Genomic DNA, 21,246 nt, shown 5'->3' with positions numbered 1-21,246 from the left:
CCCCATGCCCAGGGTAGGGTATTTTCCCTAAAAATTAAGCCCGGGCGTGGAGCATTCATCGTCAGAGGCCATTTTCAGAATTTTATCTTTCAGTTTTTAAAATATCTACTTCTTCATTGTTTATTTTAAAATTTCCTGGTAGCTTTCAATGCAAAACGTATTAAATCCAGAGATCGGACTCTGCAAATGCACTTACTGATTGCAGCTTATCACTTGTGGTGACAGGTGGTCAAACACACAAATATGAGCTTGAAGTCCCCGACGAATTGGAATACCAGTAGTTGCATTAATTGTTAATTTTTGTTACTTTCCGGCTAATTTCTGTTACAATCGGCTATTTATATGTGAACAATTATTGCTTCCATGCGTCATCGGTCATTTCAGAAAAAAAATGACCCTTTGAAAAGTGAACCGATCAACATGACCCAGGCGCGGAACAATGAAATTCTTAGTCCCACGTTCGTAGCATATTCTTCTTCCTGGGCGACTCACCTCCGACTCACCTCCTATTGATCAGTTCACTTTTTACATTACATTACCGAGCTTAAAAAAAAATCCACAATCTTTATTCACTTATCACAAAATTGACCCTGTTTCGTGGCCTTCAGTCGCGCATTTGCAGTCTTCCCAAAGCTCCACCATGAGGATTTGTAATGTGCCACCGTGGGACATTTGCAACATTTTTTCCAAAAAGAAAAAAAAAAAAAAAAAGAAGCTGCCAAACCCCGGGAGGGGACGGGCAGAGACTCACAGTCGAAGGAAAAGATCATAAAACTGATACGCAATAAACAGATTGAAATTCCTGGTTACTTTTTCGTATTGCTTTGCAATTTACAATTTCAAGCTACACGGCCATAATGGCGACCTATCTGGCTTTGCAATATTAATTCACACGAAGCCAAGTTTGACTTGAAAACTTCGTATTTACTGACGTCATAACAAGGACCATCTGTTGAATCGCACCATATTCGTATTCTCGGTATTGGACTGGAACTAGCTTGCAAGTGAGGCTAATGCGGGGAGTCTTTTCAAATGCAAATGAAATTTCTCTCTTTTTAATGATATTCCCCCGCATGAGCCTCCATTGCAAGCTAGTTCCAGTCCAAAACTGAAAATACGAACACGGTCTATTGGCTCTTCAGTCAGAGTAACGGGTAAACCAAGACTAGAGCCATTCTTCAGGGATTTATAGGGTTTCAGTAATTCAACTGTCCCTTGGATTTAGTCATGACTGCCTACAGATTCCTTAGAGTCCTCGTTAGCATGTCTGTCTGGCCACCAACATGGCGCACTTACTATAAGTTCTAGACCTGGTAAACGTAATATGTAATAATACTCAATGAGCTATTTAATAATCAAGAGCACGAAGTAAAAGAAACCTTCTCGAAAACAAAATTGAAGTAACAAAAGTGCATTTGAACGAAACGCCACCCTTCGTTATTTAGAAGTCGCTATCATTATTTCTGTCATCAGGTAACATCGGATTTCTTGATTTCAACAAATCTCGCGTCTTTTAGAAACGACAAATTTTGTTCACACAGATACTGGCGCTTATCAAGAGTAGGTCCGCAAAGTACAGTGGTGGAGCGATGATCTTCAAGTGTTACTTTTGAAAGTCATCTGGAAAAAAACAGCGAGTGGCTGAAATCTATTACCGACACAGGGGTGACTGGGCCAGAAAATGCTTATGTACAGCCTATTACTTTACTTAACGTTTCACTAGTCATTCTCTTTCAGAACAATTCTGTACAGGTAGCCTTTCATGAAACTAGGTCTAAGATATTTGGAACTAAACAATTATCTGGATATGCCACTAAATAACGTTCTATAAAATGGGGAAAAAACCTGGTTTAAAAATGTATGAATACTCTTCAGAAATCAAACAACTGCTTACAACGGCAAGGTCTTCCCTTACTAAGCAATCAACAGATGATATTACAAGGCTTCTTGAAGAGACCCGCCAAAAGTAGAAAACATATTAAAAAATATATTGTAGAAAAAAACCCTACCGAAAAATATATAAAAGGCATCTTCGCTAACTTGACTGATTAGGTATAATGTCATTACAAAACTGTTCGGTATATTCCCTGCCCGAGGACGTCTGGAAAAAGATATTCTAGTAAATTGTTTACAAATCCTAATAATCCTACAAAATACTTAGAGATTCCTCACTCCTAGCTTACAAAAAATTTGTCTTCTTTTTAAGAGCTACTGCGTAAAATTGAGATTTATGTAAAAATATCCTTTTTAGTAATATATTGCTACATAAAATTCTATTTGTGATCTTCTTGAAGACACACTAGCTTCACAACTACCTAAAATTATCTCCCTTTCAGGTATAACTAGAGGATAAAAATGCCTTTATTCATCCGGAAACCATTGATTTCTTTACTTTCATACCTACAAAAATCCTAATTTCTTTCAAAAATGACCTTCTCCGCAGATTTTATCTTCGTTCACCCTACAATGTAAAAAGAAAGGGAAATGACGGACTTCATTAGTGGAAAGAAACGAGAAAGAGTTACTGAAAGAGTTATTGCCGCTTATAAGCCCTGGAGCCCGTTTCTCGATGGTCCTGAAAAGTTTTCGCACCCAGAAAGCCATAGCAAACCCTCAAACCTTATGATTACAGAGCTGTTTTATTCACATATTCTTAATATGAACAGAGGTTCCCTTCATACAAGAGGTTTCAGGCGTATACACCTCTCTGTTTTCTAGATACAGATTACCTAAAAATGCCTTGCGGGAACGAAAAGTTTCCAGGGCTTTCGAGAAACAGGCCCTTGGGCTTAGACAACTTCCGGTACGGGGTTTTAGATGGTCTTATAAACGGTATAACCTGAATATTCTATAAAAAATCGTTTCGAACGAGTGGATATTTTTGGTAGCAAACTTACATGCCATGTGGGAAAACAACACAGCTATGACGTTTCATTGAGCTTCTCCAATTCCACAATAATTTCTTCCATGTTTGGTCTGTCCTCAGCTTCTGACTGTAGACATCTCCGTATGAGGGCTTGAATCTCGGGGGTTTTCACCATGTCAACTTGCTCATCGCGCCTATCAAATTCTGGCACTTCCTGGATGCACATTTCGCAAAGAAGGACGCCAAAACTGTACACATCAATCTAAAATCAAATTAACAAATAAAGAAGCCTCGACTGTGCTCTGTTCTGTTCTAAAAAAAACGCAGGAGGCGGTAGAGCACGAAAGAAGTGTAGGGGAAAACATGAGACGTATTCGAGTGTTTTTCCCTACTTCTTGAGTGCTTTACCGCTTCCTAAGTGCTTTACAATAGAACAGAGCACAGTCCAGGCTTCTTTATTTGTTTGCTGAAGTTTCAAACCAAACTTTATTTTCCAGTTAACAAATAAAGAAGCCTAAGCAGTGTATTACACTGTGATAAAACACGACGGGCATTTGAGAACACGAGGGAAATGTAGAAAACACGAGTCGCAGGCGAGTGTTTTCTACATTTCTCGAGTGTCCTTAAATGTCCGGAGTCTTTTATCACAGTGTAATACACAGCTTAGGCTTCTTCATTTGTTGTATGATATAGATTTTACACGCCGCAAGTAGAAACAACAAAGCACACAGATCGACAAACTGACGCAATTTAATACCATTAAAGTGCTACATGCCTCGTCTTCAAAACTTTCTGCTGCTTCGCAGAGAACTCCATCACAAATTTCTTCAAAGAAAATGTTTTTCGCAATCTCTAACAAAAATGTTGACCAGAGGTAATGTGGCGAAAAACAATAAAACACGCTTTTTCTATGTTTTATAGTCTGATAAAACATAGGTTTTTGACCAATCAGAGCGCGCGCAGGGTCCTATCTATATTATGAACTCCGACAAAACATGGGTTTTTGACCAATCAGCTCGTAAATTCAGTTCATCACTCCCACTCTTGCCTCCTACTTTACCAAACTCTCCTCAAACTTTCAATTACTTTCATTTTCACCCGTGTTGTATGTTAAATAAAGGCCCGGGACGGGGGTACTCCCTAGCAATAGGCTAATGGGGATGTGCCGCTGGATGGGGTCACATTTTCACAAGTGGATTGACTATCACGGAGTTGCACTTTCAATAGAGTTACTAGAATGGATTATCAAATTTTCGGGATTTTGAGCGTAGGAGAATTCTGGACGAATGGGAAGATTTGTGGCAAAAAAGTTGTTACTCTATTTAGGGCTGTTGTTTTATTATTTGACAATCGACTCGAATTACATTCTGTTCTTGAAATCACAACTTAAACATTAACCAGTTGTACAATAGTTCTGAACAAAGTTCCCCGAAACATCCGTGCTACGGTATCGAGTGACTATGAGCTGGGGTCTATAATAGACTATAATGGGGTAGGGGTTCTGAGAGGCCAGCGGCACATACCCAGCACCAATGGACTCAGGTAACCCCCTGGAAATAAAGGTCGATGAATAACAAAGGAAAATATGTCAATCATGAAATAACTGTGTATAAAACAACATGAACTTTACACGTAGTGGACGAGACAACAGCCGTGCTTTGAAATTGTTTGTCTTAGCTCTTTTTGTTTTACAATTTGCTTAGACACACGGCTTCCTGGAGCCATTCCTTAAGTAAATACTTTCAAAATTTATCATGCATGTAAACAGAAGCCAGCTTAATTTAACGCATCTGTTACCAACCTTAACTGTCTGTGTTGGAGCACATGCTTCAGGAGCGCTGTAAATCATAGTTCCAGGATTTGCTGTCATAGTCTCTTGCAGGAAATTAGCAGTACCATAATCTGACACCTTGGCTCTCCATTGGTTATCGCGTCGTCATAGCAAAACATTAGGACTACTGATGTCACGATGAAGGATGGGTTTCTTTTTGTGTAGATAGCTCAATGCTCGAGCCACATCCAGAGAAATTGTTAAAACTTCTTCATCAGTAAGAGATCGCTGTTTCAGCAATTGTCGTAAACTTGATTCCATGAGTTCAGTAACGAAGAGAGGACTTCCCTCATCGTTTGTTGCTCCAACGAATTGCAATAAACAAGGATGGCGGCATCTCGAAGCGATGTCCATTTCTCTTTCAAACTTTCTGCGGTTGTAAGAAGAAATAACTTCATTCCCGGAAGACCTTTTCACAGCGACAGTACAGCCACAATACTTGCCCTCATCGACATACCCCCAACTTCCGTCTCCAAGTCGTTTATCTGTTACTACAATTTCATCACGAGGAATTATCCAGTCACGTTTGTCTTGGCATTTACATTCCTGTAATTTTTTCTCAGCTTCAGAAAGAGTTTTATTTCGTTCAACTAAGTCCTGATCTCGGTCCCTCAGCTCTCTCTCTAAGTTACTACTTCTTTGTTCTTTCTCTTTACATCTTTGTTCCATCTCACTCAGTTGTCTTTTTAAATTCTCTTGTTGTTCTTCTTTCACTCTCAGCTGTTGTTCCATCTCTCTCAGTTGCAATAATTGTCTCTGTAAATTTTCTTTTTGTTCGTCTTTCTCTTGCAGCTGTTGTCGTATCTCCGTTAATTGATTTTGTAAGTTCTGCTCTTGTTGGCGTTGTTCTATCAGCTGTGTGTACAAGCTGGCCTCTTGTAACTCTTTTTCTCCCAATTGTCTTCGAAAATTTCTCAAGTGCTGTTCCCTTTTGCTCGATAGTCTTTCTGAGTTTTCTAATTCCTGATTTTTCTCGCTCAGTTGTTTCTCCATTCTTTTCACCTGCCGTTGCAGCTCACTCGCTTGTCGAAGCAAGTTTTCTTCTTGTTGGTCCTCTTCCCTGAGTAGCCTTACTTCATTTAACAGCTGGCGTTGTTGCTCAATGACTGCTGCTATATCAGTTCGGCTGGATTCCCCGGAAGCCTTAACTTTTCTCACTGATTCCCCACCTAGAGAAGATATTAATTTTTAACAAATGTTAAAATAATTATTATCAACCGTAACAGCGAGGATTAATAACGTTTGCGAATTAAAGAAGACATTTCCGTAGCAGCATTAGTAACAAGGATCGTACTCTTTTGAGCTTTTAAAGTTCCATAACTTCCCATGACCTATTCCATGACCTATCCGAATTTTCCATGACCTATGTAAGCAGTTGTTCCCAACGTACTGTCAAAACAATCTATTATTTAAGGTATTTTCCCACATTATGACGTATAAAATGCGTGCTAGTGTTTATTTTGTACACTGGAATTAAAACCGGTTTTCTGACTCGTTTGTTGTTTCTTCAACTTTTGATTTTTTTTGCCTGTTCATTCTCAGTAAGTATATTACTTTTTCATGACTTTCCACAACCCACACTTCAATTTCATGACTTTCCCGGCCTGGAAATGAAATTGCAAAATTCCATGACTTTTCAGGTTTTTCATGACCCGAGTAAGTTTATCAACGGGGGAGGCACGGGTTTTGCATGAGACAGTAGAGTCTGACAACCGATTCCCAGAAGCCGCTAAAGCATAGATTTCTGAGTCCATGCCTTTTGGGGATAATGACACCTTGACGGTCGATTAACTTTTATTAAAAAATCTCTTTTTTTCGATAACTCGCGCGCGTTTTAGTATTTCATTTTCATTTTCTGGAAAATGTTACCTTAAAAATTAACTTAAATTTGGTTGAAAAAAAGAAAACTTGGCAAAAGTAGCCCCGCGAAGGTTTGGAGTAACCCTTAAGCCTTGGCCTTGTACGATAGTGAGAGCCTCGGTGACTGTGACTCTGAGCTAGAAGGAGCTAGAAGGAGCTAGAAGGCGCCTTTTGACACAAGAATTCTGTTTGCTGAGAATTGGATGTCAATGACCGTTATCGAATTCCAGTGAAGTTTGCGAACTTGAAGTATGTTAGCCGATACTTGCCTAAATTTTTATATTTATAGAAGAGTCGTCTTCTCGGATTAACCTTCAAAAGAAGCTGGATCCAGCTTTGGAAACCTCTAAAAGAAGAAATGTTAAATGTTCCGTGACCTGCCCGCTGCTATAAATTCCTTGCGCTTGCCGACCGCATGTTTGTCGTAAAACCGACTGAACCCCACTAACAGTTTCCATAGGCAATCCCAAACTAAACAATCCGCAAAAATGTTAGGTGAAATTGGCTGTCTTCGTGAACAGTTAAAAGCTAGAGTCAAGTTCTATTACCTTTAAAAAGTACTCGATTTTACTTTGTTCACTCAGTAGTTACTGTCACGTTCGAATACTGTGTATCGGTCACGCCAAAACACTGCAGACCGTGCAGACTGAGTAAGTTTCCCATACAAAGTCTTTTACGCGTTTGTCTACTGAATCAAAAGTCACATACTGCGCTTGTGTGACCTGTGGATAAATGGCAAACTTTCAGATATATTGAACACTATTTTGTAACTAGAGCCAAATAAAAGAGTCAAAATTAAAGGCCCAAACAAGTGTTTGCAGTCTACACGGTCTGCAGAGTTTTGGCGTGACCGATTCGCAGTATTCGAACGTGACAGTAACTACGAAATACGGAGTGAACAAAGTCGACGCAAACAAATAAAATCAAGCACTTTTTAAAGGTAATGGAACTTGACTCTAGCTTCTAACTGTTCATGAAGCCAGCCAATTTCACTTTACATTTTTGGGGATTGTTTATTTTGGGGTTGCTTTTGGAAACTGTCAGTGGAGTTCAGTTGGTTTTACGCTAAACATGCGGTTGGCATGTGCATGGAATTTATTTATTCAAACAAAGTTCTTGTGTTGAAATGCGCCCTTTAGCTCTTTCTTTGACCCTGTAAGATTTCATATCCGGAAATAGTTTCTTGCAATAACGGTTTCGGAGAGATATCACTAGAAAATGTTTCAAAACAACGGAACGTTAAGGGTTTGCTTTTCTTGCAGTAATCGGTTTCGTTAAGGTCAAAGGTCAAAGGTCACGTTTTCAGGAAGAAGTGCTCCATTTAGCTCGCTATCTCAGCGCTCGCAATTTTATTTACCCAAAAATTTTATTTCATTAATTTGAAGAAGAAACGATGCTCTTTCAGACTAAACTAGTCGTTTTGGGAAGAGCCGTGTACCAGAACCCCTTTTTAGCAGTTTGAAAATAGGCTAAATGTAGACGACTTGTTAAGCCGTCTTGGGTCGTTAATTTAGAAAATTCGTCAAATATTTTAGTTCTCATCAAATCGTTATCTATTTAGCTCTAAATATACAACAAAGGAAGTACAAATACGACGTGCAATCAGTTTGTTTTGAAGAGTTTTACTTTTGAGTTTCCGAGCCTCTGAATATGCCGCTCATTTTCGATCGATTTTGTCCGATTTGGGGCATCGAAACGAAACAATTGCGTAAAAAAATAATTTTTGATTTATCGAACTCAAAACAATATTTTTGTAACTAGTGCCCGTAGGGCTTCATTCTGGGCGAGTTTGAAGAAATTCGATTTTTTCGCTATTTCCAAGTCTAGTTGAGTTATTTTTTTGTAAAAAAAATACCTCTTAGTCGGCGCGTCGGGTATGTTATGGACGGGTCAATGGGTGAGTGAGTGAGTGAGTGAGTGAGTGAGTAAGTGAGTGAGTGAGAGATGTATGTATGTCACACCAATCAGATTGGATCTACTATAAACAGCCAATCAAATTTCTTGTTGTAAAGGTAAATGGTATGTGAGAAGATTTGATCCCGATAGAGTTCAGAACAGCCATATTTATTCTTCTATAAAAGAGGAGGAAGTATTCATATATTGGGTTTACTTCGACATTTTCTGTGGGTTAGGCTGAGGATTTTAGTTAAATGAACGAGATGAGCCTTGAGGTTTGAAACAGTTCGTGAGTTAGTAGTATGCAAATGCAACGAGATATTTTTATTTTTAGTTACAAAGGTAACTTGATACTTTTGTTTTTCACGAGGAGTAAATTCAATTAGAGGTCACGAATCGTCGCGTCTAGTTCTTAGGACTTGCTTTAGAGGGGACGAGACTTTAGATTTGAAACAGTTGTAACGTTTACAATAGTAAGTGCGGGTAACAATTGTTTTGTTCTTGTTGCATGCAAATATAACGAGACATTTTTGGTTTTTAGTTGCAAAGTGTAATGTGACACTCTTGTTTTTCACAAGGGAGTAAATTCAATTAGAGCGGACGAATCGTCATCACTCTTTCCCACGAGATGTTTGCTATCTTTAGTAACAAATGGTAACTTAACACTTTTGTTTTTTATATGGGAGTAAATTCAATTAGAGCTGACAAGTTATCGGCTATTGTTTCCAGGATATTAAACAAAACAGAAGGTTTTGTTTCTGGACGGTTTTTACGTCTCTGCAGTAGCAGTTTAATAGTTTTATTTGATGACATTCATTTCAGTCCGATATTTTTTAAGGGAAAAAGTATGAAAACTGTTCAAATGTTCTTTGAAGACTGCGTGGCACCAAGTTAAAGTGCATTTAATTAAATCAGACTTTTAACGTGTCAGAGGTTTTTTTTTCTCTTTCTTTCTATTTTCGGTGAAGTTGTGTTGTGTTGTGTTGTGTTGTGTAAAAAGGTAAACTTACGACTTGTGTAAAATGCGAAAAAGTCTCTAAATTAACTTGAGTATTTTTGAGCAAAAATTTCTCTTGGGGGTTGGAAGGGTTATGTGATCGGTGAGCGAGGGAGTTATGCATGTGCGGGTGTCACACCAATCACAGTGCGGGTTGTATCAAAGAGCGAATCAAATTGCCCGTTAGAAAATAAGATGATAACTACATTAATCTGGAGACGTGTCAGATTACTGTAGTTTGTTCAGTCAAACATTTTATGGCTTACTATTTAGCTATCTTACCATGACCGATGTAACATCGCAACCAAAAAAACTTGTCAAATTAACCAAATCATTACTGTACCATGAATGCTTCTATCTCCAAAACTTCACAGAAAAAAACAACTCTTGCACGTCTTGCGTGCCTATGTTTGATATTTAGGCGAAGCTGCTCTGAAGCCAAGCTCTTAACCGCTATCTTGCCCTACGCCCAGTTAAAAAATATTAACCCAGAACACAAACAATAACTAGGCTTGCCCCGGACACTCAGTTGAAAAGATCATTTCCCCCTGAACTTGATGAAAGCCTCTATTTAAAGCAGATGTGGGAATTACGCACTACGCTTGAGTGATTCCCGACCAGCTGCATGTATCACAGAGAACTTTTGGGGGAATATACCAATCTCCACAGTGACGTCATTTTGTCCCCCAAATTTATCTTTATCTTGCAAATTCCTGTATGGCATAGAGGAGAAAAACACAACTAACAAAACTTAGTTAGCTTCTTTGAAACAGCATCGAAATAAAGTTAGTAATTCCTACACGCCTTGTCTGAGGTTAGTAAATGAAAAACACCAACAACTGTCTAGACTTGCCTGATGGTCTATAATTATAACTCATTGCTTTTGCCAACGATTCATCTCTTTGAATTTGCTCCTTAGTAGCATCCTGTTTGTTCGGTGGTTTCTTTTCTGTACATGAAGTCTCTTTATGGTCCTCATCAAAGTCTTCCTCTCGTGTAACATTTTCAATATCAACAAACATTGCAAAATCTCTCCTACAAACAAAGACCTGTCGTCCATTCCGTTTGCCAGTTCCAGTCCCAACTCTCTCATCCTACATAAAATTGAAAAAGTACAGTCAATGTTACTTACTGTAGAGCGCAAACCTTTTGCAGGAGAGGTCAGTGTAAGTGTTCAAAACCTGATTTGTCCATCATGACTTGATCATAATGCAACCTAGCAAGTTTACTTACCACCTAACGCAAGAAAGTGCGTTTTACAAAAGGAAAACTGTTTATAATCGCCGGTAAGGCTGTTCCGTTATTACTTGTAGTAATCATAGATTAGGAGTGCGCTCACGCGCGTTCTTTGCATGTTTGGTCAACTTTGGCGGTGTTGGAAAGGGTGGATAGAAAACGTAATTTGATCGAATGACAGATAACGATCTGTCCGTGAAGTTGACTAGCGATGAATAAATTGATACTCTGCGGTAAAAGTGTTTTTAATAAAGTATTAACTTGCACTGGACAAAATATTTTCCAGAAAAGGCATTTTTAGCTTGGAAAATAATATTATTTTCCAAGTAGTAGTGGTGGAACGATTTCACTCCATCATTCCTTCACTTCTTCACTTCCTGTCAGACATTTTGAACCCCGCGGGGAACTCCCATATGAAAAGGTCCCAGGGAAAAGGTTTAGGCATGCTTGTCGGAAAATTTGAATTGAACTCGTAAAAGGAGACTAATGTGGACGTTGCTCGAGCTTCATTAGACCTCTAAAAGATACGACTTAAAACGTTTGTAGACCCGACTCGCGTGCTCGAGAGATCAGCGGAAATCAAGCCTAGAAACAGAAATTTATGTTATTATTATTCCTTCGAGTGCACACTAGAGGATATTTTCACACCTAAAAATGGTGACGTTTCGTCATGAACAACCTCAGTGAGACCAGAATCCTTGATTTGTACACGAGACGACAAGCATCCCCGAACTTCTCATATAGGAGTCCCCCCCCCCCCCCCCCGGGTGATGGACAAAACACTGACCCCTAGTCCATGGACTACCCAAATGGACTACCCTCAAATGGACTACCCCTAAAAAATGCTATTTCAGATGAGTGGTATGTTAAGAAGCTGCGATTATATACTTACCGCCCTGCACGGAGGATGCTTTTCTTTTCACTCCGCATCGCCTTCAGCCGCCATTTTGAATAACTATAATGAATAAGATTGATCCAATCCAGACAACTCTTTTCCGAAAACGTTTATTTAGAAAATAAAGATGTTGTTGTTGTTGTTGTTGTTGTTATTGTTGTTGTTGCTGTTGCTAAAGGGACAGTCTCTGGGATGTTGTGGCATAGTGGGCTTAATAGCGACTTTGTTGATGATTTGTCCAAGTGTACTGTTTCAAAATTGGTCCATACTCCAGTAACAAAGGAGGAGGAAGCTTCGATAGACTACCATATACTGAGTCTCGCAAAACATAAAAATTTCCACATAATTATAGTCCAGGCCAGCCAAGAATACTACTGCTTCCACTCCACTCTGAATTTTTGTAGCGTAGTCATTGGAATTTCTTGCTGTCCCATAGCTTTATCCTCATTCCCATTTCTATTTCATTTTGATACACTCAGGAAAAAACCAGAAGACTAGCTACTTCTGTGCCATAATTTTCGGCACAAAACAAGCAAAACAAATCATGAGTAACATCCTGAAGATCATTTCGTCTCTTCGAGAAAGACCGAGCTACTGAATCACATGGGAGCAAGACTGAGTTGTCCACAGAATATTTGATTTGATTCGAGTCCACACGTTTTGTGTACAGCAGTTGTTTTATTCAGTGTAGTTATTCAAACTAGCGGTTGAAGGCGTTGCGGAACGAAAAGAAAAGCATCCTCCGTGCAGTGTAAGTATATAATCGCAGCTTCTTAACATACCACTCATCTGGAATAGTACTTTCTTAGGGGTAGTCCATTTTAGGGTAGTCCATTTGGGCAGTCCATTAGGGTAGTCCATGGACTAGGGGTCAGTGTTTTGTCCATCACCCCCCCCCCCCGGGGGTTTCGAACATCCGTCGTCATTTTACAGTCGCTTGCATCGTGTCAAGTTAGTTATTTACGAGAGGTAGAAGGTGAAACGATTTTTTGATTGTAAGGAAAATACTTTTAGTTTTCGCTTAGCGATTCGATTGCAAGGGAAAGTCAAACCTACGTGATATTATGAGTTCGAAAGCAATCGATATAAACGAATTATTAAAAGCTCCAAACGATTTTTTAAACACAAGAAACGAAACGAAGAGGGCTACCTTTCGGTAAATGGTTTCTTGACATAAACGTATGCGTTAAAGAAAAAACAATGAAGAAGAAAAAGAAAAAAAATCACTTGTCACCACTAGGACTTGAACTTGCATCGTCCCGCGTGGTAAGCCAGCGCTTACCACACTGTGCAAGTTGTCCAACGCTCGTAATCAGCGCTGGGTAGTTAGCACAGCAGGCTTAAGTGAGTTCCGAGTCACAGTCGTGGAGAGCCGGAGAGCCGCCGATTCTGTGTATGAATCATCTTACCATGCAGTAAGAAAGCGGCAAATAAGTCATTGTCGAGTTTGTTCAAGTGGAGATAGTGGAGGTGACAAGTTTTACCCACGAACTGAATTGTTTTGATGGCAATGTTTCTCATTCGTGGATCTGTAAGAAATGGTGTCATAAGCGAATTCAGTGGAGTTGAGGGTGACTGTTATCACTTATCAGCTGTCATGTACAGCTCGATGTAATTTAGCCCGATTGACTACGTTTGGACACAAACTGCGAATGCACTCGCATTATTTGTGGAAAGAGGGAGTATTCATGCTTTGGAAACCGTCATAGGTAAGTAATTACAAAATAAGATATAGAACGAATGCTCTACGTACAGTTCAGTTCTTTGAGATTATTCTTCGGATTTGGCCGGGGAGTACTCGTAAAAGTCAGCTGTCAAATCACGTGGACTAAACATTCCTGAACTTAACAATTCGCCATTTTGGAATATTTGGGCGTAACGAAAGCTTAAAGTTTGCCCTTGTGGTCTCGAGATTTTCGGTTCGATATTGTTAGTGCAATGGAGTCACCTGTATATAGAGATGTTCCTAATAAGCCTCGTATATTCAGGGGCAGAAACATCAACACAACCCTTGACTCGCCGGAGTGATTCTGAAGGCGAGGAGACGTGCTGTGTGTGCATCGAATCCCCTGCTCGCTGGGGTTATGCCATAGCTATGGAAAGCGAGAAAAATTGTCAGAAATGTCATGAGTTATATGAGAAATATGAGCATACCCGAGCAAACTATGAGCAAATGAGAGCAAACGTTGAGAGAATCAATGCAAACTATGAGCAAATGAAAGCCATCTATGAACAAATGCCAAATATGAACAAGTCCATGTTAAATATGAACAAATCCATGCAAAATATGAACAAGTCCATGCCATGTATGAGCACATAGTTGTCATCCACGAACATAAGTCAGTTCAGTGCAATACTTCCAATTGTGAACAGCATACTGGAAGTAAACCTGCCCAATTAACTGGTGAAGAAAGTACTGACGGTTTGCATGCTAGAATGTCAAGGTTAAGGCTTGTTACTACATGTAGCTTTCATGCTAGCAAAACAACGGGAAAGAGAACCCTCAAGAATTCCATATAGGAAAGTTTTCAAGCCATGCTTTTGCAACTCTTTTGCGAACAGGAGCGAAGGTTAATAAGCTTATAAAATGACAGATTTTCCATGACCAGTAACTGTTGGCAAAGATGCGAAAGTCCCAGATGTGAAAGACTTGCTAGAAGCTGACTGATGCTTGCGTATAAGCAGATCATCGTCAAGAGTTTTCGCACGATCTCCTTTCCGCAGCCCTTTCGCCGCCATGCTTTCCTTGCATCCAGTGGGCTCAGTTTCGACCATCAGTTTCTCGTAAAAGTTGATGCTTGCACTTGAAAAACCAGTTTGACGACAGTAAACCAGAATGACTAGCCCAAGAGTTGGGGCTACAACGACTTCAAAGGCTAAAGCAGATTTGTGCAGAGCCTCTTTTTCCGTCTCCTATACACTCAAAAAAGAGATAAAAGAGGCTCTGCTTGCAGGGTGAATGACACGTAAACTGACGAAATAACGCGCACGATTAGGCATAAATGGGGGAGGATTGGCCCTTCACATCTCTCTAGCGAGCATGGTGACCTATCTCTTTTATTGTATTTTTCGAAACAGTGTTTGGTAGGGAAAATTCAACGAAAATTTCAAAAAAAAATTTCGGCAACTTTTATTTCTGCAGAATCACCTTAATTACCAGCTTCCAGTCATCCACTTGTATCACATGCCCACTACAACATGTCTCCACCTTCAACCACATACACTTTGAGAGATTATGATTGAGTCTAATATGATGACAGGCAAATCCCAACAGGTTTATCATGAATTAGATTAACTCTATTTAGCATAAAACAAGAACTGTAAATTGTGTCAGATTTTTTTTCATGAGATGCGACTAAAAAGCCAAGAATTGCAATTAAAATGTTTTTGGTACATAAATTCTAATGTGGATTACCTACCATTTCCAATCCTACAATCGTATGCAAATTTCCACTTGCATCTTCCTCTTGGCCAGTATAACGAACAGTTCCTCTGGCTGGATGATCCTCAATGAATATCACAACTCTTTGATCAATTTCAAGTACCTGGTTTTCCTGAGGAGACTTTTGTTCAGTTTTTCTATTAAGAAAGGATGACACAACTGTATCCACACGTCTTGTTTTAACATTAGCTTGAGCATGTTTATCTTTTTTTGGAGATTTAGAGTCAGGATCCTCTCTAGGTGTTAATTTATCAAGTCCAACAAAGACACCAGAGTCTGGTGGGCAGGTAAAGTAACGCTTGTTCCAGATTGTTTGATCAGATCTCCCGCACCCTGGATTTTCCTACAGGAATAAATCAAAACAGATTAATAATCCACCCCAAGACCCCCAGCAGAGAAGTGAAAATCTAAGTCACATGAAGGTGTTAATTACTGTGGCACTGACATTTCACTTTATTATGGCACAGAAAACACTTTCAGACCCAAGGAATCTTCCTTAACTACAGCATAATGGACATCATAAAAGCGGACTAATTGATGAAGACTTAAATGTACAGTGTTGATGATATTAAATGAAATATCCAGGAAATATTTATTGGAGTGGATTATGCTCAAACAATAAGAGCCACCATTCTCTACATTTATATAAAGACATGTAAATGAATGTACTGAGTATAAGAAAATTCTGTGAGCATAGGCAGGTAATGTTCAGAGCCACCTTAAACTTTCAAACATTTAAGGTGGCTCTGAATATTATCTACAGAATTTTTTTACGCTTGTCCAAAAGTTGCATCTTATCATGCTCATCAAAAGTTGATAATATAAAAAATTTCACCATCTCAGTTTTGAATTATATGCCTGTAATTAAGGGTGTTTGTAGGAGGTCATATGGTAACCTATAGTAACCTATTGTGTCACAAAAATGATAACGTGTTCACCAATGATTGGGCAGTTTTGTGATACCATGATTGTAGCATCAAGTGACAAAGAGTGGTTACAATGACCCATCAAAATCTAAGTGTTAGAAACTGTTTTGAGCCACCTTAAACCTAAAGGTAATTTCTGAAAAACATAACCTTTAATAATACCATGGCAGGACTTGAAAAAAATTTGCATTTGAGCTTGCCCTTTGGGCGAGTAACTCCCAAATTTTGCTGGCCTGGGGTACTTCCACTCTAACCCAGGTTTTCAAACTTATTAATAATTCATGAAATATCTTACATACGCTGCCAAGTTTCAAATGTACTAAAACCCATCTTCTTTTCACGCACAGTTTCTACAGCTTCAATACATTGGCACTGAGTTTGGTTTTATATAGTGAAACTGGAAAATGTTCACAGAAATAGCTGAAATTTTAAGCCATGTTAAAATAAAAAACAGGTGTTTTCATACAGAACATGGCCATTTTTGGCATGGAAATTAGAAAGAAATTGATCTCTACCATGGAAGGGAATTTTTCTAAGAGCCTCTGTATGCATCCCTCTGGAAATTCCAATTAACTTCATATATTTCTTTGAAAATTTTGATCTTTTAGAGCCAAAATCCCATGCCCACCCCCAGGAAATTCCAACCCCTTCTGTGGGGGGGGGGGGGGGTATCATGGATATTTTCTGGAACTACTAAATGGACCTTTTCAGCAATATGGCTGTCATTTCAAATTCTATTGTTTCAAATAGCTATTATGGGATGCTAAGGGAGCAAATACAAACTAATTTGCCCTCTGGGCATCCATAATAGCTATTTGAAACAATAGAATTCAGAATGACTGTAATATTGCCGAAAACGTCTATTCAAATCATCTGACAGTGTGGCATTCGGATCTGTAAATGGATCTGTTGAGTTCGTTTCTGTGCCAAAATCTGCTTTAACTGTTGTTCATTTCCATTTATAACTTGGAATGTTTAATTGCTATCTATCGGCCCATATACAATAGGTTATTGGGAGGCCTGCCATTCATCTATGGCAAATTGTATCTTCGTTCGCTTTATATTGTACTATACTGACAAGTCTCTGTCTCTTTTTATAGGACTTTGGGGATTAAAAGAGATTATGGCTCAGAGTCACTGAGACATTTAAAACTGCCAAGAAAAGCCATTTTGATGTGAATGCATGTCACACAATCAATCTTTAAGGGAAAACAACACTGCAGTTTGTAAATTTCATCAAGCTTCATCTAAAACCCTTGATTATCCATGTGTCTAAAATCTACTCATTGTTTCAAAATCATTATCAAAAATTTAGTCGGTGGACAGCTTGCCTGGGTCTCTTGTCTGTCCGACAAGTGAGGAAAGAAGTAATACTTGCCAAACAGTAAAATATACTTGTCTCAGACAGCAAGACAGTATTTTTCACAAGTCTGGCATGAGCTTAAGGGGCTGACAACAACAACAGTTTCCAACATTTTTCAGCAGTTCTACGTTGACATGTCAATAATACCCTTCTTTTTCAGTTAATGCTAGCATAACAGCAGAGAAGAAATTGCCAAATATTGGTGAACAAGTTATGACCATTTTCCTGACAGTGCAAATTACCATGACAATGGTATGATCTTTTAAAACACCCTTAATTTTAAGGTTTAGTGCTTTTAACTCAAAACCAAATTCGGTGACCTCGATTATGAATGTAGCAAACAGGGAGTTCTGAATTCCACAAATAAAACTGAACAAAATTCACACATCAAAGCTGCTCTTAACATTTTTTTTCTTAAATTCCATAAACTGCCATTTATAAGAACTGGACTTGTACAACATCATAAGGACTTTAAGATGGGCTTATTAATGGAGGGGGTTACATCCGCGAGGGGTCATTGTTAAGATATTGATAATGTATGCTGTACAATGGACTGTTGTCATTGGTTGAGTTCATATGATATAATAAGTTTGTTCTTACCTTTGCATCGCCATGTGTTAGATTGTTTTGTTCTCGATTATCCCTATGTGACAGTTTTTTCTCAAAAGTGTCCTAAACCTATCAGCTTTGCAGTGATACAAACAGATCCTTTTATCACTTATAACTGAAAAAAAAAAAAAAAACGTTTCAAAACAAGCTATAGAGCTCTGCACATGTTTATCAAAAAGTTTTTTCATTTACTCAGTGGTAATTAAGCTTTAAAATAACATAATAAAATGAACCCAAAACAAGGAAAGCTATAAGGGGGACTATATCTCGGGGATACTTATAACCAGATGCATTTTTTGGTTTACAGCTGGATAGGCATATAATCAGGGGTGGGAAGGCGGGGTGGGGGGGGGGGGGGGAGGGCTTATAAGCTGGGGGCTTCTAAGCAGCAGTTTATGGTATTCATGAATCATCATGTACATCTTTTAGTAACTTTTCACTTAACACACACTAATTTTTGCCCTCATCACATGTTACACACAAATGACAATTGAGAAGGATTCGACTTAAGTTTAGAGACAATTGTGGGGGCAGTTTTAGAGCCACCTTAAATTTTTAAAAAAATTAGAGTGGCTCTGAACCCCCTCCTATACTTTAAGTTATTCTTCCAACTTTGCAACTTTCCAACTTGATCTTAAATGAAGCCACTGGACTCGTTTTTGAGTTATGAGCACTTAAAGCTACAATTAGGGGCCATCATTGGGTGTTCACTTGGTATTATGGCAACCACCGAAAAATACTGATAGCATTGATTCATTAAAGAAGAATTGCTGAAAAATACACAAAACCCTCTCTGGGTGAATTGATACCCACGGTCAGTTCAACTCCAAACACAGTGCCACGCCAAGGCGGTAATTCACCCTTGTACCATACGACACCATCCTGTTTAAATCCTTTCACCGACACAAACACCTGATGTCCTGGTGAAAGTCGTCGCCCAAAATCCAGACGTTTTTTGTCGATATACGTTTGATATCTCGATTCATCAGAGAATATCCTCAAAAGCAAGTGCACATCTTCGTCCGAAAGCCGAGCTAAATCCGCCCTGTCACATTCAAGCTGCAATGAGTTAAAATAAATTCCAACAAGAGCTATTCTATTTACGTCTGAAGGTTGTTCCGCTTCAGAAAGAGCCTCCAATAACTTCCCTCGTAGAACTCGAGTTGGTGTAGCCAAAAAATTTCTCTCAAGTTTACCCACACGATCAACAAGAAGAATATATTTGTTCTTGGGTTCTTCCATACCGTATTGTAGACTAAGTAGAAAGTGTTCCCTGAAGCAGAGTAACTTGCAAACATGATCATTAACCGCGACACACTACCCTCCATTTCAAGGGACTTTCCCAATGGCCTCGTTTTCATGAGTAATTCGGGGAAATGTTCCGATATTCAATGACGTAATGCAGCTATTTTCACGGAAAATCTCGCACTTTTCAGATGATTCAATAGCAGCATATTCGCTATTCTTAGCTCACATCTGTGAAAACTTTACAGCAACAACAAATCAGCATCCTCTGGGCTGGTATGGGATTGTGCAGTACAATCCAGTAAAGCGGGAATTTGTTTTCTACAGCGTCGCCACCATTTTCGTTTTTCCCGTTACATGCGTATGATTATTTTGCTGTTTCATTTTCTAAACTTTCGTCTCCAAGTTTGGACCCATGTCCCGAACTTGGCTAATTAACCCTTGAAAGTATAAGACGATCGAGAGACCGTCATGATCAAATTGTGAACCCTCCCCCCCCCCCCCCCCCTTCTCTCCACCCCTCTTGAAAATCAACCTCGTTCTCATGGCCTTTTCCGATCTCGCCCGCGCTCCCATGTAAGAGAAAAGGCCATGGGACGAGGTTGCCTGATTACGATGACAAATCGCAACAACCTCCCGCTTTCGATGCATCTATATTAAGAGTCTCAACTAAGAAAAATATACAACAGCATATCCGCGTCCGCCATCTTAGATCGATCCCGGAAAGACTCAACAGGGCATGACAATTGTAATGTTTGTTGAACAACGGGACCCAACAGTGCAGTAGAACTTGTCAGTTGTGATAATCTCGTCACCTTAAGAGATTTTTACGATACATAATTCTCCTAAATAAGCACCTAAAATATTTCAGAAACCCCCCATTCCCTTCCGAATAGAAACACCCGCCTCTCCGGCATCAAGAAATTCTCACATTTGGTACGTCACGCACGTTAGGGAGGATTGCGTGACCAGCGCACGAGGCTCATCCAACTCGGAAGGAGAAACAAGGCTTTAAAACAAATATAAGCCCGACGCATATAAGAGATATAATAATAATTTAACGGAATACCTGTATCGTGGCCGCCCGGTTCTCTGTACTAGCTGCAGCACTTTGAAATTCATGGTATGGGATTCTGTCTAACAAAATGGTAAAAAGGCGGATGTTTAAGGCTATGTCAAGTCCAATCCCGCCCATCCCCACTGGCATTTGTCGAACATTTAGTAAGTATTAGCATCTAGCATTTTTTAATACGTCAGCTCGGGCGCGGAGCATCGTCTGAGGCAATTTTCAGAATTTTATCTTTCAGTTTTTAAAATACCTACTTCTTCATTGTTTATTTTAAAATTTCCTGGTAGCCTTCAATGCAAAAACGTATTAAATCCAGAGATCGAGCTCTGCAAATGCACTGACTGACTGCAGCTTAACACTTGCGTTGACTGGTGGTCAAACACTGAAATCTTAGCTTGAAGTCCCCGACGAATTGGAATACCAGTAGTTGCATTATTTGTTAAGTTTTGTTACTTTCCGGACGTGCATTGCTTCCAAAACCCAAGACAATGGTTGAAATCCATTTCTTTGTTAGCCTGTTTCTGGCTCTCTGTCAGCGAGGGTGGTCGAAAAACCGGGCGGCCGAGAAAAAAAACAATCGGCTATTTATTTGTGAACAATTATTGCTTCCATATATCATCGATCATTTCAGAAAAAAAATTGACCCTGTGAAAAGTGAACTGATCAACATGACCCGAGCGTGGAACAAAGAAATTGTTTGTCCCACGTTCGTGTCATGTTGATCAGTTCACTTTTCACATTTCATAACCGAGCTTAAAAAAAAATCCACCACCTTTATTCACTTATCACAAAATTATCCCTGTTTCGTGGCCTTCAGTCGCGCATTTGCAGTCTTCCCAAAGCTCCACCATGAGGATTTGTAATGTGTCACCGTGGGACATTTGCAATTTTTTTTCCAAAAAAAAAACAAAGAGAGAGAGAGAGAGAGAGAGAGAGAGAGAGAGAGAGAGAGAGAGAGAACACTCGCAAACCGCCGGAGGGTCAGAGACTCAAGAGTCGAAGGGAAAGATC

At 39.3% G+C, this 21,246-nt stretch overlaps 1 protein-coding gene and 1 pseudogene across 2 annotated transcripts in view; both read right to left on the bottom strand.

Annotated features, from left to right (window-relative positions):
- The window catches only part of LOC145466639 (ubiquitin carboxyl-terminal hydrolase CYLD-like), a 70,630-nt gene that overhangs the window by 28,682 nt on the left and 20,702 nt on the right, over positions 1–21,246 (bottom strand). The gene's annotated exons all lie outside the window — the stretch shown is intronic.
- On the bottom strand, positions 1,957–19,163 carry LOC145466180 (uncharacterized; annotated as a pseudogene). Its single transcript, XR_014041834.1, has 6 exons — positions 18,735–19,163; positions 15,001–15,366; positions 10,304–10,544; positions 4,668–5,878; positions 2,898–3,128; positions 1,957–2,461 (listed from the first exon to the last, which is right to left on the bottom strand). The product of XR_014041834.1 is annotated as an uncharacterized LOC145466180 (transcript).

The sequence above is a fragment of the Orbicella franksi genome, chromosome 13, assembly GCF_964199315.1.
Source record: "Orbicella franksi chromosome 13, jaOrbFran1.1, whole genome shotgun sequence".
Taxonomy (NCBI): domain Eukaryota; kingdom Metazoa; phylum Cnidaria; class Anthozoa; order Scleractinia; family Merulinidae; genus Orbicella; species Orbicella franksi.
Note: the sequence above shows the minus strand (reverse complement) of the source record. Positions and strands in the feature narration are given on the sequence as shown.